Source organism: Capsicum annuum, chromosome 5 (genome assembly GCF_002878395.1).
Source record: "Capsicum annuum cultivar UCD-10X-F1 chromosome 5, UCD10Xv1.1, whole genome shotgun sequence".
Classification (NCBI taxonomy): Eukaryota; Viridiplantae; Streptophyta; class Magnoliopsida; order Solanales; family Solanaceae; genus Capsicum; species Capsicum annuum.
The window spans coordinates 78073080-78089814 of NC_061115.1; the positions used below are offsets into that span (position 1 = coordinate 78073080).

General features: G+C 36.1%; 1 non-coding gene across 1 annotated transcript; it reads right to left on the reverse strand.

The window, feature by feature from the left end:
- Positions 1 to 2460: 2460 nt before the first annotated feature.
- Positions 2461 to 2567, reverse strand: LOC124899048. The gene has a single exon (XR_007056187.1). It is a non-coding gene; the product is annotated as a small nucleolar RNA R71 (small nucleolar RNA).
- Positions 2568 to 16735: the final 14168 nt, after the last annotated feature.

A 16735-nucleotide genomic window follows, 5' to 3' on the forward strand; every position in this document is an offset into this window, starting at 1 on the left:
ATAATGTGCATGATTTTGCCAATGCATTAGAGTCCATTTTGAGGTTAGGAAGTTTGAAAAAAGTAATACGATGTTTTTATATGTGATATGACATGCTTGGGATGAAAATTTATAACTCATTTATAGCCAGTGTGTGCCCAACAAAACTGTCTCGTTAAGATAGTGATGTGAAGCCTAGGTGTGTTGAGAATAACAGCATGGACATATGAGCTAAAATATGTATTTTTATTGTATTTAGTGTACAATTGCATGATATGAGCTAATGGACATGATTAGTGATGCAGGATGAATTATTGATGCATTTTTTATAAATTAAAAGCACAATGGGAAGCGCATGATGATTGACTCTATAAGTTGATTAAATGGAGTATTGTGGACACTGAAAGGATTCAAAAAGCATGATCGGAGAGTTGGATCGGTAGTAGAGTAACAAGCTGAGAGGAATGGAATTTTTTCCTTAAAAAATCTGTGAAAACAATATCCAATGGGGGCAGGCGATTAGCGTGCGTTGCATGCCAAATTTCAAGGGTTCCAGGACAATGTAATTCTTGAAGAGAAATTCTAGTGGAAGTATACAATTTGCGTGCATCGCATGCTCCAGTACAGGGGTTTTGTGCCTTAGCCAAATTTTCAGAGACAAATTCTAATGCGATTAGCGTGCGTCGCATGCTCCACTTTAGGGGTCCATTTCCTTAGAATAATTAAGAGCTAATTTCCAGTGTGTGCGTGCGTTTAGCAGGTGACACATGCTCCACTGTTACGGAGTACATTGTGTGGCACACGCTCTATTCCTCTGAGATAAACCATGCGACGCATGCTAGAGTCCACCCCAAGGCAAATTTTGACCCAGTATAAAAGAAAAGTGTGAATAAAATTTCAACCACTCTCGGCAAGCATAGCAGTGGCGGAAAAACCTAAAGCTATCTCTTTTAGGGTTCTTAGACATTCTTTTGAACTTCTTCACTTCAAGAGTTCATCTTGGTATGATTAATTATTTATTTTGGATGTTGAATTCAAACATGAGTGGCTAAACACCCTTGTTCTGGGGTTGAGGCCAAGAATATGATTACTCTTTGCTATTCTTTATCGTAGTTTCTTTTTGGATTATCATCTGGGTTGTTCTTAATTTCTTGATCTTACTACTTTGATGAGTGGCCACCATTGAAATAAATCTATATTTCTATGTGAATCCTGGAGGAGAGTCATAGAATAGAACAAAGAAATTAAGAAGCAAGGCTCTTATCCTTTTATGAAATAAAGGGTTTGAATTAGCATCTAGGATAGGGATATACCTAGAATCCTTTCTTGGTTCAATTACAAGAAGATAACTTTATGAATCTAGATGAATGGTTGCATCTCTATGGGAGTTGTAATTGTAATATTCCATAGATAGAAGATTTGTAGTCGGGAGACCAAGATCGTAGCATAAACCTTGCAAATCAACAACCTGATAACTAAGTAGACTGTGATAAGAATTGAGATTTGTATGATTGTTCAAAATGCCTCAACCCTGGAATTCTCATAATTACTATTTACAATCGTGCTTGCTTTGCGATTGTCATAAATTACTATATTCTTATTTATTAATTTATATTTTTATTCTTAAATTCCAAATAATCTTGATACTTTTCAACACTTAATACCTCATTGTCTAAAACTAAAAGTTGGTCGAATTTCTAGTTGCTTAGTCCTCGTGGGAATGATATTTGACTGTTTAAGTCACAATATTACTTGTACGATCGCGTGCACTTGCTTGTTCATTTGAGTCACAACAAGTTTTTGGCACCGTGGCCGGGGACTAGTATAATTAGTAAATTGCAAAATTTTTGGTTTGTTGATAGTAATTTTAAGTGTTAACAACTTGATCTTAGTGGCTGAATTTTTGCAGGATTAGTTAATTACAGGACTAGCGAGAGATAAAGAGTTGGTAGAGCCTTTTGCAGAACCAGAATTGACATTTCAACAAAGGTGAAGAGCTCAATATCCAAATCACAGGTTCAAATGGCTCATCCAGTTTATCCAAATGACCATATCGATCCAAATGCCCGAAATGTCCCATCTTCGGTTATTCCAACTGTTCATGTTCAACTAGCTGCTAGACCTATTTGTGAGGTGGCAAGCCCACTCACAAACCATGTGACTAATAGTATTCGCAAGCTCGATCCAGGTGGTTGATTTGAATTGAACCATAATATGGTACAATTGTTGAATTCAGTAGGGTAATTCTCTAGCTTTTCACATGAAGACCCACAGCAGCACATACAGACCTTCCTGGAAATAAGCGATACTTACATTCCTAAAGGGGTGAGTATTGATTATGTCAGATTGACACTCTTTCCTTTTTCTTTAATTAGGGAAGCAAAGAAGTGGTTACATGCTGAACCATCACTCTCCATCACTTCATGGGAAGATTTAGCACGAAAGTTCCTTATTCGATTCTTTCCATCAGGGAAGGCTGCACATTTAAGAAGTAAGATTCTAAGTTTTATACAAAAAGAAGGAGAAAATCTGTACCAAGATTGGGAGAGATTTAAGGGTATGCTAAGAAATTTCTCTCACCATCATTAGTCTAATGATGTCCTTATTCTTACCTTTATTGAGGGACTAGATCAAAACACTAAGATTCTCTTGGATTCAGCAGCAGGTGGGAAGGCTCTTGAGAAGACTTATGACGAATTGTGCACACTGTTGAATTGGATTTCATAAGGGAATCCTGATTGGTATGCTAACTTAAGGAGTGATCCTAAGAAGGTTTCAGGGGTATTGGAGGTAGACCAGTTTACTACATTAAAAGCGCAGATTGTAGTAATGCAAAATCATATAATTACTCACCTTAATAACATAAAGTTTGGGGTTCCACAAGCAGCAGCTACAGCTAATACAGTCCAACAGGAAAATTCTTGGTGTGAGGTATGTAGAAGTAGTGAGCATACAGCAGATACTTGTACGGCTAATCCAGATTCTGTCAACTATGTAGAGAATACAAATTGTCAGGGATAATAGAATTTTGGCAATACGTATAATCCCAACTGGAGAAACCATCCTAATTTCTCATGGGATGGAAATCAGGCATAAAACACTAATTAGTATAAGGGGCCAGTGCAACAAAATCTACAGCAGGTTCAGAATAATCAAGATGCTACCCAATCAAGTATTATGGAAGAGATGATAAAGCAGATTTTTGCTCAACAAGCGTAGTTTGCAGCAGAAGTGAAGACTCAACAAGCACAATTTGTAGTAGAGTTAAAGAGTCAGCAGTTTCTTACTAGAAATTTTGAGTTGAAACTTGGTCAGATTGCAGGAGCACAAAATACAAGACCTCAAGGAGGCCTACCTAGCAACACAAATGCGAATCCAAAGCAGGTAAATATAGTTACAACAAGGAATGGGTTGTAGTTAAAGGAGGTTCATGAGCAGGTTAGTTGCACAACCAATCATGATTATTCTAAAGACAAGAAGGAGAAAAGGGTCAAAGAAAAATCTATAACTGATGAAATTCAAGTGGAGAAGAAGACTTTACCTTTACCGTCCCTCAAAGGCAAAGGAAGTATCAAGAGGAGGTGATTTACAAGAAGTTCTTGGATCTTTTAAAGCAGGTTCATGTAAATCTTTCTCTTGTTGATATTCTATAGAGTGTTCCAAAATATACAAAACATTTGAATGACATTATAGAAAATAAGAACCAGTTAACAAAGGATGCTATAATTTCACTTACTAAGATGTGCATATCCAAGATTCAAAACAAACTGCCCATAAAGCTAAAGGATCCAAGAAGTTTCACTTTGCAGATCACCAATGGGAAAACCATCATTGCTTGTGGATTATGTGATTTGAGAGCTAGCATAAATCTCATGACTATATCGTGGTATCGGAAGATGGGTCTTGGGAGTCTCAAACCCACTACTATTGTTTTGTAGTTAGTGGATAGGTCCCTTGCTAGGCCTAATGGTATTATTGAAGATTTTTTGGTGCAAGTGGCATCACTAATATTTATAGTGGACTTTGTAATTCTAGACTTTAAAGTTGATCCGGTTGTCCCATTTATTTTTGGATGGTCCTTATTAGCAACAGGACAGTCATTAATTAATGCAGCAACAGGGAAGATAACAATGAAAGTCCATGTCATAGTTGAGGTTTTTGATGTGTACAAGGTGCTAAAATTGCCAGCTATATATGATGAGTTTTTTTCTATATCCACTATAGATCTTGAGTCTGATTAAACGTTGATATTATTAGATAATCCATTAGAGTGAGCTTTGATTTTGGGTGGATTGTCAAGAAGCCTTTGAGAAGCTGAAAAAAAAGTTGATAGAAGATCTTATTTTGATTTCTCCAAATTAGGAGTAGCCATTTGAATTGATGTGTGATGCTAGTGACGTGGCTATAAGACCAATTTTCAGGCAAAGAAAATACAAGGTATTTTGCTTTATTTAATATGCTAGTAAAGTGTTGAACTACGCCAAAATGAATTATACAGTTACTGAAAAGGAGATGTTAGTGGTGGTTTATTCATTTGATAAATTTAGAGTGTACTTGGTGGGCACAAAAGTTATTATTCACAAAGACCATGCAGTCATCAAGTATCTCTTTAATAAAAAGGATGCAAAGCCTAGATTGATCCAGTGGATTTTATTACTGCAAGAGTTTGACTTGGAGGTTTATGATTGAAAAGGCGCAGAAAATCAAGTTGCAGACCATTTTTCAAGGTTAGAGACTCATAACCATATTGGTAATAACTTTATCTACATTTAGGGGAAGTTTTTGGATGAAAACTTATTGTCTATAAAGGAGTGTGAAGTTCCTTGGTATGCAGACATTATGAATTTGTTGGCAATTGAATTTTATCCTCCTGAAAGTACAATTCAACAGAGGAAAAAACTGCTTCATGATTCTCGTGCTTATAAATGGGATGAGCCATATCTGTTCAAGTAGAGTCTTGATAGAATTATACGCGAATGTGTTCCAGAAGCTAAATCCACACAAGTGCTACAAAAGTGCCATTCATCACCTTATAGTGGACATCATAGAGGTGAAAGAACAACCCAAAAAATATTGCAATTTGGTTTATTTTGGCCAACATTATTTTGAGATGCAGTAGCTTTCATAAAAAATTTTGATCAATAGGAGAGGTTAGGTACAATTTCAAGGAGTCATGAGATACCCCTAAACAACATCTTTAAAGTTAAAATATTCTATATTTGGGGGATTGATTTTATAGGACCATTCCCACCGTCAAATGGTAACTTGTACATCTTAGTGGCGGTTGATTATGTATATAAATGGGTGAAAGCTGCAGTTTATCCAACTAATGATGCAAGAGTGGCATTAAAATTTGTGAAAAAACACATATTTTCCCAATTTGGCACTCCCCGGGCTATAATCAATGATAGAGGTACGCATTTTATTAACACTTGGTTTAAAAATCTTTTATCTAAATATGGTGTTACGCACAAGGTGGACACTTCATATCATCCACAAACAAGTTGTCAAGTTGAGGTGTCCAACTGAGAGATAAATCAGATATGCAGAAGACTGTTAATAGGCAACGAAAGGATTGGGCCGAGAATCTAGATGATGCATTATGGGCTTACCAAATAGCTTATAAGATGCCCATTGTAACCTCCTCATATCATTTGGTTTATGGGAAATAATGTTATTTTCTTGTAGAGCTGGAACATCAAGCTTATTGGGCTGCTAAAAAGTTGAATCTTGAGATGAAGGTCGTGGGAGAGAAGAGATTATTGCATCTTGTTGAACTTGATGAGTTTTGTCTCCACTCTTATGAAAATGCCAAGTTGTACAAGGATAAAACCAAGAGATGGCACAACAGGAAAATTTAGGACAGAGTGTTTGAACCCGGGCAACTTGTTTTGCTATTCAATTCAAAGTTAAAGTTATTTCCAGGAAAATTGCAATCTAAATGGTATAGGCATTTTGAGGTGGTGCAGATGACGCCTCATACAGTAGTAGAGCTATGGAATAAAGAGAATACTGAGAATTTCTTGGTGAATGGAGAACGTGTGAAGCATTATTAGGCAAATCATGAAGTTAAGCATAATGTGTACATCACCTTTGCGGATGAGTGAGGCTGAGCGGAGTCATGTCATGATGTGAAATAAGGAGATGTGTGGGATAAAACCCCCAACTGTAATGTAATAGCATAATTAATGTCTGTTTTAGTTATAGAAAGAAGAATATAATAAAAATACAAAAAAAATGCATCGTGCCACGACCAAAACTAAGGAGCTGAGTGGGAGGCAACCCACTTTTTCTTACGTTAGTTATTGTTTTTCGTCAATCATGCAGGAATGAGAAACACAAAATCAAGGAGATAAATAAGAGGTAACTGAAACTCTGTCAGGAAAGCATGCAAGTAAGTAACATACTCCCTAATAAAAGATGAAAGAGTAAACATAAAAAAGGGGATGCAATATTGTGCAAGATTGTGTTTACATTTAATTTTTGCACGAGATAATTCTAAATCCAGTAGCATCATGCAAAAATCATGCATCGAACACACTTTTTTTGTGAACTGCATCATGCATTGCACGTTCTCTCCATCGTTAGACCCATTCTGAATTTCAGGCCACACCATTCCCCCACCCCTTTAAATACCCCCCTTAAATCCCCAAATTCCCTTTATTTTCTTACCCTAGTAGAGCCTCCCCTAAAATCCCCAAAGCCAAATCTTCTCAACCAACTTAGCACTTGTCCCATACGTATTGTTGAGGTTTTTTCTTATTTTTTGTTCCAAGATTATTGAGGTAAGTACTCCACTATTCTTTTTATTACTGCTATGGTTTACATAAATTGATTAAATTGTACCAAATAGTTGAAGTTGTGATGCACTTTGTGCCATGAGAGTATGATATTGAATGTGGTGAACTCTGATAATTGTTGATTTGTTATCACCCATTACTGTCAGTGCCTTATTGTTTAAGAATTTACATGTGACTTAGGGATTTAGGTATGATGAATAAATCATTAATACAGTATGATTGCAGTATGGTGAAGTCATTCTTGTTTTGCACATGTATTAATTGAATGAAGTTGCGGGACAAATGTGTTGACAAATTTTTGTTGAATCTGTTATATAATAATGATTGTGATGTGGTTAGAGTGGGAACAACTGTATGAATAATTGCTGAAAAGTTAGTTGTGGTTAAATTATTGTGTTAAGGGTTGTTCTGAGAACCCTTCACTAATGTATACTTGTTCTCATATTGTGATATGTGTATGCATTATCTGACTTCATGGGAAATCAAGCACAAATGCTGAATTGAAATCTTACGTTGATGAAGTGAGGACTATTGTAGGCATTAGATATTAAATAACAGATGATCTTGAAGTGTTATGATATTTGGGAAATATGTGCTTATGCTATTTATAATTGAGGGTAAGTTTGAGCACCCCAATTCTTTTATAAAAATAATTGTGTTAGTAATTAAGTGTTGGGTGGCTCAACCACCACATATTTGGTGTTTGCTAGATCAATAGAATTGTTTTATTTGATGTGGATGCATGCTTTGTGTGACAGGTATCATGTCTAACTGCCAATATAAAGTAAAAACTAAGGCTGGATCTTTTTTAGCAAGCTTAAAAAAATAGACAAGGTGCTAGTGCATCTCAACTGCAACTGATTCCATATGATGTACCAAGTATGTATGGTATTAGAGGGGTATTGGATTCGGGATGCAAATGGTATACATATCATGATGAAACAAAGTACATTGCAGATCAGTACATCAAGAGGGAAAATTTATTGAAGGAATTCCCTAGCATGGTGCACAGAATAGAAAGGTTGTATATGCAGTTCTTATTTGACCAACCTGCTGAGTGTAAATTGATCCTATTTAGGGTGTTCTATGCTAATTGGGAACCGTACAACAGGGATTCCAAAGTAAAAATCCGTGGCCAGGTCATCACCTTTAATGCTCATAAATTAAATGCACTCCTTGGGATGCTAGAAGTGGATCCTAAGCCACTTAAGCTGATGTACATTGAACCACCATACGCTCACATCCGCCATATATTATGTGGTACTCTTTCAACTGCAAATTGGACACAAAAAAGGGGAAGTGACTTTTACCTCAAACTATCGTTCAGTCACATAAACAGGGAGGCCCGAATATGGGCTAAGATTATATATGTATGTCTACATTAGGAAACTCAGATGACTAATGTGACACATGAGAGGGTATTTTTAATATATGTTTTGATGCGGGATGATTTTGAGGTGAATATTGGAAATGTCATTTTCTTGAGTATGAAGAAGGCAACACTTCATCTGAAGAATAGGTATGGTTTTGGGGGCCTATTGACTAGATTTCTGCTAAATAAAGGCATTGAAAAAGAAGCCCTGGACTATCTATCTCCAGTAAGCACGAAGCCCATTGATGTATCTCGTACTAAGGGGAGTGATTTCTATTGGTTGACACTGACTATGCCCGAGCATCAGACTAGATAGATGAGATCACTGCCTGGATATATGGGCTATAGATGCTGCGGGTGCCCTGCTACTCCGCAAGAGATTAGAGCAATGGATTTAGACTATCCACTTGGTCATCATGTGAGGACCATGCTATGGATAGGTCCTAATTTTGTAGAGCCTTTTGATGATGATGTTCACACAGATAAGGAGCAGCGGTTGCAGTATTCTGAGGATAAGTTTGAATCCAGAGATAATACTTATGATGATTTGGACTCGAGTGATGATACTAATGATGGAATATGATCAGGGAGTCCCTCCCCACTTCACACTATGCTTATTTTTCAAGCACTGGGATAGTGCTTCCTTTTTAAGTGTGGGGTGGTGGAATTCTCTCATTCCTTCTGCTTTTCTTTATTTTATGCTTTTGGAACAATTTTATCTTTATTCTGTGTTTTTATTTTGATTTTTTGTATAATTTTCTAGCTATTCGGAATGTTATGTCTGTAATAGTTAGTAAGTTGATAAGTCAAAAGTATGATGCAATTTGCCCTAAAGGCATTTTTTGCGTATTGTTTTAGTTTGAAGCATTTATTTTTGCATTATTTTTTCCCTCTTTGGCAATTTCAATTTAACGTATTTATTTTTTCCCTCCTTGGAAATTTAGTCATAGTTAGTTACCCTCCCCAATGATAGATGGATGACGACCGTATTAAGGCAAGTAGTCATTAGAAGCTGAGAATCGATAAGAACCCGATTATGACTTTTAAGGAATGCTTTGTGTTGGGCCAGTATTTTTTTTGTGACCTTAAATGGAGTTGTTTTGAAATAAAAAGGAAAATAATGAGTTATTTTTAGATGTTAAATTTCAATAGATGTAACGCGATTTGATTGGCTTAATGTTGAATTTGACAAAGAACAAGATCGGGAACCGTAAGGATCCTATTTGATTCCTTGCATGCACCGTGAGAGTGTGTACTAGTTTATATTCTACATGTATAAAAATGTCTAGAACTTTCCCGGTGTGTTTACAAGCAAAATAAAGGGTGTTGGGTGTAGGAAGTGATTTAGGTATTTCTTTGTAGCCAAATTGTACAGACTTTATTTACCTATCCTTATGCATATCCCTAGTTAGCCCCATTGAGCTTATAGCCTGATTTCTTTGGTAGCCTCATATGTAGCCTAAATCCTTTCTTTGATAGACCTTGATTTGGCCCATATCTCTTAAGAGATTTAGTATAGATGATAAAATATGTAGGGAGTGTGAAATTGAAGTAGGAGAAAGGTAAAAGTGAAGCCCTAAAAAGTTATTACTTGTATGTTTAATCATAATGGTTAGGAGTTATCAAAAATTTTAAAGAAATTTCAGTTTTTGGTAGCCCAGTTTTTGTTACCATAAACTTGCTTTGGCCCTGGTCCATTTCAGACATTGTGCACCTCAAACAAGGAGAATAGCTTTAATTGAGGATGGCTCTAACAATGGTGCGTAACAGTAAATGGGTGTGAAGAAGAGCTAAGAATTGAATTGTGATGTAAGAGAAGAATACTCCTACCATAAGTTTGTGTTAATGTGCTTAATAAAGTTAGGGTGAAACGAATGATGTGTCAAGGTAATGAAGTGGAAATTGGGTTGATAGAATGTGAGTTCGATTAAAGATTGACATGTATTAAAGCTCTTAGGGAGATTAGTCTCTATTTCTTAAACAGTTCCTACTCATCCCTTAGATTATATTACAACCATGAAATACCTAATTAATCTTATATTTCAATATCCGACTTTTAGTGGAGTAGTACACTAAGGGCAAGCTTATGGTTCATTGTCTATCATGTAGAAATTCATTGTTGAGAGTGAGTGATTGAATATTGATACTCCCCTCATAAGAAATATTAAAAAAAATTGTAAGTGTTATGGGAAATTTTCTTGTTATGAGGGTGCATGCGGATGAAAGTCTGGATTACTTATTGTTGTTTGATTGAGTTATTTGGTTAAGTTTACCGACAAATTGGATGCCACTATTGAGATGATGTGATTTGAAAAACTTTGTTCATGTGCATGAAAGTATTTTTGACATGTTTTAAAATGAGTCATTGCAATAAGTTGAAAGTGCCCAACGCAAGCATAACTCATAGGTTGTGATGTGATGCTTAATTAGGTGTTATGTTTGTGATTGTTCGAGGACGAACAAGGTTCTAAGTGTGGGGTGGTGCTCTTGGGCGTATTTATATGTCCGTGCACTAATATTCATCCACAATAGTCCTAGTTTTATGAGCTAAAATGTGTATTTTTATTGTGTTTAGTGTACAATTGCATGATATGAGATAATGGACATGATTAGTGATGCAGGATGAATTATTGATCTATTTTTGATAAATTGGATGCACAATGGGAAGCGCGTGATGATTGATGTAGTGAGTTGATTAAATGGAGTATTGCGGACAGTGGAAGGAGTCGAAAAGCATGTTCGGAGAGTTGGATTTGGATCTGGGAAAACAATTTCCAATGGAGGCATGCGATTAGCCTATGTCGCATACCCTATTTCAGGGGTTACAGGACTTAATGTAATTCTTGAAGACAAATTCCAGTGAGAGCATACGATTTACGTGCATTGTATGCTCCAGTACAGGGGCTCTATGCCTTAGCCAAATTTTTAGAGAAAAATTCTAGTGGGAGCATGCGATTAGCGTGCATCGCATGCTCCACTTCAGGGGTCCATTGCCTTAGAATAATTTAAAGAGCTAATTTCCAATGTGTGAGTGCATTTAGCAGGTGACGCACGCTCTACATCTATGGACGACATCGTGCAGTGCAAGCTCTATTCCTCTGAGATAAAGCATGCGACACATGCTAGAGTCCACCCCAAGGCAAATTTTGGCCTAGTATAAAGTGAAAAAATAAATAAAATTTCAACCATTCTTGGCAAGCATAGTAGTGGCGGAAAAGCATAAAATTCTCTCTTTTAGGGTTCTTAGACATTATTTTAAACTTCTTTACTTCAACATTTCATCTTGGTGTGATTAATTATTTATTTTAGATGTTAAATTCAAACATAAGTGGCTAAACACCCTTGTTCTGGGGTTGAGGCCAAGAACATGATGACACTTTGCTATTCTTTATCATAGTTTCTTTTTGGATTATCATCTGGGTTGTTCTTAATTTCTTGAGCTTACTATTTTGATGAGTGGCCTCCATTGAAATAATCTTTATTTCTTTGTGAATCTGAGAGGAGAATCGTAGGATAGAACGAAGAAATTAATATGCAAGGTTCTTATCTTTTTATAAAATAAGGGGTTTGAATTAGCATCAAGGATAGGGATATACCTAGAAGCCTTGCTTGGTTCAATTGCAAAAAGATAACTTTATGAATCTAGATGAATGGTTGCATCTCTGCGGAAGTTGTAGTTTCAATATTTCATAGATAAAAGGTTTGAGGTCGGGAGACCAAGATCGTAGCATAAATCTTGCGAATCAACAACCCGGTAACTAATTAGACTGCGATAGGAATAGAGATTTGTTTGATTGTTCGAAATGCCTCAACCCTGAAATTCTCTTTATTACTGTTTACAACCGTGCTTTCTTTGTGATTATTACAAATTGCTATATTCTTATTTTTAATTTATATTTTTATTCTTAAATTCCAAATAATCTTGATAATTTGCAACACTTAATACCTCATTGTCTAAAACTAAAAGTTGGTTGAATTTCTAGTTGCGTAGTCCCCGTGGGAAAGATATCTGACTGTTTAAATCACTATATTACTTGTACAATCGCGTGCACTTGCATGTACGTTTGAGTCGCAATAGGGAGTGACCAAGACTCTAAGTTTGGGGTGGTGATCTTGGGCATCTTTACATATCCAAATGCCAATTATGACCCATATATATACTTGTTCTATGAGCTAAACATTGCAAAATGTCTTGTGTCTGAGTTAAAATTGCATCCTCAAGCCAATAGATATTATTAGTATTGTAGCACCTGAATATGATGAAAATGAATGTGATTGAGCATAAACTTAAAGACTATAGATCATAGAAAGAACTAGGAGCAACATGTTGAGCATAAGAATAGTAGATCAAAGCTTTTAAAGCACAGGACTATAGACAAAAGAGGACGAGTACATACCAAATATGGAAAAGCAAAATTTAGCATACCAGTGCGCCACAGACCTTAGTTTCCACGATAAGGCTGTGGAACCTTTATGGGGTAAAAGCTGATGACAATTTCTAGTAAGCATGCATGATATTATCGTGTCACGCCACTTATTTTTCGTGATAAATACATGGCACAGAGTCTATGTAAACTTAATTTGTTGATTCCAGTACGCTCTTGCAATACTGGTATTCCATGCCACTTATCATCTGGGATAAGGGCATAGCACGTTGATGTGTCAAAAAACGTGCAATCCAGCCCTACTATAAAAAGAATATTTGTAATGTTTGAGGACAGCTTTGGCATACGTGAAGGCAAGGAGAAACACTTATGAGGCTTTGTTTAGGGTTATTTTACTATTCAACTTTCTTATTCTAAATTTGATATGATCATTTCTATTTTGTGGATGTTAATTTTGAACATGAGTGGATAAATTCCCTTGTTCTGGGGTTAAGGCCAAACACATGATTGTATTTTAATATTCTTAGAGTTGGTTAAACATTGGTTTATTGCATAGGTTGTTCTTATTCTCTTGCTCTTTCTATTTTAGTGATTGGCCACCATTGAAATACATGTTTAATCCTCTTGTAAACACAAAAGGAGAAACATTAGGATAGATCAATGGGTGTAAGGAACATGTTCTTATTCTTTTAAATGTCGAAGGATTTGAATTAGTGGCTAGGATAGAAATACACCTAGAATGCCTTGTTTGGTTCAATTGTAGGAAGATAAAGCATCTAAAATGGATTATCACATCCCCGCTCAGCGGTGTAGTAGTGATGTCCTATTAGGTAGAAGATTAGAGGCTCAAAAGACCATAATCTCAATATTAACCATGTTAATTAACAACCCGATAACCAACACGTTCAACAATAAGGATAGCAATTTACATGATTACAAACAGTGCCTTAGCCCTATAATTTCCTCTCGTATTACTTAACCGTTGCCTATGTTGCTATTTTCATACTTTATTATTCTCTTATTAGTTATTTAGTTATCAAACTGTCACAAATATTTTGATACTCCACAACACTTGAATATAATATTGTCGGAACTAAAATTAAGTGAATTGCTAAACAAGCAGTCACTGTGGGTTCGATATCTGATTATTTTTAGTCACTATATTACATGTACGATCACGTATACTTGCATGTGTGATAGACTACAGCACTCACCACGTCACAGCACTTAACAGATAATTACACCACCTCATGCTACAAGGGGTAACTGAAAAGTCTTCCGAACCTACATCATGTGACAATGTAGCATCCTGTGATGGCTAGTGGGATAAGCACTACATGTTACTCAGGGAAAGTGATTAAATAATGCCATGTACAATATCAGTCAAACTATATGCACACGTTCATACATATTTACATAAAATATTGGGATAGGATAAAGAGTCATGAACGTAGGAGTTTAAAACCATTAACCTGGAGTATGTAGCCTATTCGTCCTGAGGGCATTCATGGGCTATATGGGTTCAGCTCCCCCTATTGAAAGGGCCCCAGTACATGTAGCCGCACGAACTAAGGAAATTTGAGAAAGTTCCAAAGACATCGAGACTCCAACCATTCCAATAATTATATATTATTGAACCATGCACACTGTCATATTGACCCCTATGCCGGCAAACACGATTTTCAATATTGGTCCCCCCAGAACCTCTACCTTCATGGTGAGCTATACAATCCTTTTTAAGCCCAAATTAAAACCATTATGCACATAAACCCATGCATTAAACCAGGAGTCATTTATTAAGGCATTTACCTTTTGTTATTGTTATACCAATTATACTTGCAAGATAAATCTTACTAAGCCATTCCAAACCAATTAACTAATTTGACACCCAAGGTTCCATTTAGAAAATAAAAACAATGGCCACTAAGTCCTTTCAAATATGTTTTATCCATTTAACCTTTATATGTAATACAATGTTCCCAAAAATAAGTTAAATCATGCATATATCCATGTTCCAAAACCAAATTACAAAGTGGGTTGAGGTTAATGAATATTCCAAATCAGAATCCATCAATATGGGGAAACCCATGTTCCCCAATTCAAATCCCCATAACCATGCGCCCATTTAGTTCTAAAAACAACAATTCAAGCATAAATATCATGTTTAAATCATGGGAAAAATAATTTCAATAGCCATCATCAAAAACCCTCAAGCCAATTTCAAAACCCAACAATTAAACCACGTGATTTATCAGCCAAATTATTTCACGATGTAAAAATATAAGTTAGGGAAGATAAAAATGCCTAAAACACCAAGAACTTTGGAGAGAAAACCACCAATTGAAACCTAGATGATAAATCCTTTGAAACCCTAGCTTTGTCTTGACTTTAGAAGTTTGAGAAGAGAAAATAATGTTTATTATTTGGTAAATGGTGAAAAGAGGAATACTTGGGGGATTTTAAGTCGTGGGATAATAGTTGGAGGGGAAGAAATGACCAAAATACCCTTAATAAAAATATGTAGAAAAACTATTGTTAGTCGTTAAGGGTAAGGTAACAACTCATGGTAACTGGTCATGAGTCATTGCCTAGAATAATGGTCTGGGCAGCAACTTAAGGCAACCATACTTTTATGGTCAAGTCCCTCACCATGACTCATGACCTTACCCTATGAATAGTAAGGGCTAAGTCATGATCAAGATAGTAACCTGGTCATACTTCACTAGTCAAGCAACGAGTGGCACCATACAACTCATGACGAGTGATAATGACTCATCACATCAGTCCTTGCCTGGGTAGGATTTAATTTTGCATTGAAATCTTAGAATCCAAAACCTAGGGTATTACACCTTCCCTTCTCAAGAATTGGATGAGGTTGCAACAGTTCAGGGAGGTCCATACCCACTACAGATGTCTTCAGAGATAATTTAACAAGATTTGAATTTCTGCATGGGCTAGTCGATACTCAGGCCATTCCTAAAGTGTATGTTCACCAGCATCTGGGAGTGCAGCATGCATCTTTGGTTTCCCCTAGGATGGATAAGATTTTTGGGGTAGATGTATTTTTCATTTGGTAGTGGATACTTTTATGAATGGAATTAAGGGAGTATTATTGTGTAAGTTCCTAAAGATGAAATCCCTAACTTTTTTTGGTTCAAAAATAGAAGATACCGTTGATTTTATTATGAAATATCATAGAGGTTGTAAATGAGTGGAGCAATATAGAATGGAGTTTATGACCTTCCAACTATGGGAGATACAAAGTAGTGACGGAGGCCATATGCAGTGTGTATATCTTCATAATTTGTTCTGCTGACTTAGACTCAGTTTTACACTTTGTTTTTAAAAAAGTATGTGCCACGCACCTTACGTGACAAATAGAAAGATGAGTTTCTCACCCTCGTTAGGGAATTATGACTATTGCAACTTATGAGGCTAAGTTTCATGTCTTGTCCAGGTTTTCCACCTAGCTACTTAACATAATGAAAGAGTGGATTTCCTTCTTTGTAAAGGGTTTAAATAATAATTTACTAGTCTTAGCTCTATAGATAACTTCTTTAGGCAAGACTTTATAAGGTAATGGAATTTGTTAAGAATGTAGAGGAAGTTAGACATGATTGGTATGCTAATATGGTGGGAAAAAAGGCTAGAAATGTGGGCAACTTTAGTGAAAAAAACTACTCCAGAGGCCATAGTTCTCAGGCCTTCCCTACACATCCAATACAGTCAACTTTACCGGTTTCTATAGGAGATCCATGAGGGACCACTTAGTACCCTTTAGGTATAGGTAGCCAAGGGGATTCATATTATTCTAGTAACTGATGTCACCCAAAGATATAGCTCAAATTAAGGCTAAAGAGACTGAAGCAAAATATATTAACCCAAAAAGGTTAGGGTCAAATCCAAAGGGAATACGTAGAATTATATCTCTTATTTTCTTGAACCAATAGGTAGTGTAGAAAGTAAATGGGGGTTTGTAGTAGTAATCTCGAACAAGTAACAGAACTCAACTTTGGTTGTAATCAGTCGAAAATGAACACTAGGACTATGCTCCCCCTAGTTTCTCAAATTAGTAGGTTTATCGTTCTTTGTTGAACTAACTCGATATCTTGCATGCAAAATCTGATAAGTTATGTACCATCAAGTGTCTTGTGAACTCATTAACAGATTTCATTCTTAGATTTTGAGTCTCAGGATGT